The 987-nt window shown below is 41.4% G+C and overlaps 1 pseudogene; it reads right to left on the bottom strand.

Annotated features, from left to right (window-relative positions):
• Positions 1–296: 296 nt before the first annotated feature.
• Positions 297–780, bottom strand: LOC101593058 (annotated as a pseudogene).
• Between the last annotated feature and the right edge of the window lie 207 nt (positions 781–987).

Below are 987 nucleotides of genomic sequence, written 5' to 3'. Positions count from 1 at the left end.
TTGAGCACAGCAGATATTTGACAGGTAAAGTAGGTGTATTAGAATGGGCATCAGAAAAATAGTAACCAATCATACTCATAATAGCTAGAAAATATTTTTGTGTTAGATAATTTGTTACAAATCCTGAGAATGTTATTCACTGAACAAATCAGGTAAGCCTTATAATTAAAACTTGCTTGGAAGTAATCCTTTAGAAAGTGCTTTGAGGTACAAAGCATGTATGTATTAAACATGAGTCTTTTACATTTAAAGAGTTTAATCCACCAAGTGATTCACAGTGGCTCCACTGGCAGCTGTCAGTCAGGCTCTAGGACACACTGCTCCATGATTTCCTGCAGGTTGGGGTTCTCCATGGCAGCGACCACTCGCTCTTTGTCATTTTTCTACTTGTTGATGTCTTCTGTTTAGTGGGTTCCTTTGGAAATGTAGATTTTCAGCTTGTGTTTAAATGGCAAACACCACTGAAGTTTTATGCTTAGCACAGCTCAAAAAGAGTCAAAAAAGAGCAATGAGGTACTGTCAGTGTAAACCTGACAATAGCCAGCTTCATCTAGCTCCTGAACCTGCACACAGGTTAATCCACCAATTCTCCATTACCATTTCCAGGTCTTCCAAAGTATTGGGCTTCTCTGGGTCCTGGATGGTTCGAATCAAATCATAAAACTCTAACACTTTCTCTTCCATGATCCAGGGCTTCTGGGAAGCTCCCAGCTCAGAGAGGCCTGAGAGCCACAGGACTCTGCTCAGCATCCAGGAGAGCATCCTGGACACCAACTTCATCCTCATGCTCTGTCATCCCTAGCGATCGTCCCACTGGAGCCACCATCTCTCAGCAGCTGGCCTCATAATCCATGAAATTCTTAGTTTTCAAACAGGCCAAAACAAGAAAATAAGTTCAAGAGAGCAAAGAATTAGAGGGTCATGATGGACTAATGTGGAGGACTTTGTGATCTGTTTCATTTATGTAGCAGCTTTTAGTATGTTGTT

This window comes from Octodon degus, unplaced genomic scaffold (assembly GCF_000260255.1).
Source record: "Octodon degus isolate 3935 unplaced genomic scaffold, OctDeg1.0 scaffold00048, whole genome shotgun sequence".
Lineage (NCBI taxonomy): Eukaryota > Metazoa > Chordata > Mammalia > Rodentia > Octodontidae > Octodon > Octodon degus.
The sequence above is the reverse complement of the archived record's forward strand: the minus strand, read 5'-3'. Positions and strand labels throughout refer to the sequence as shown.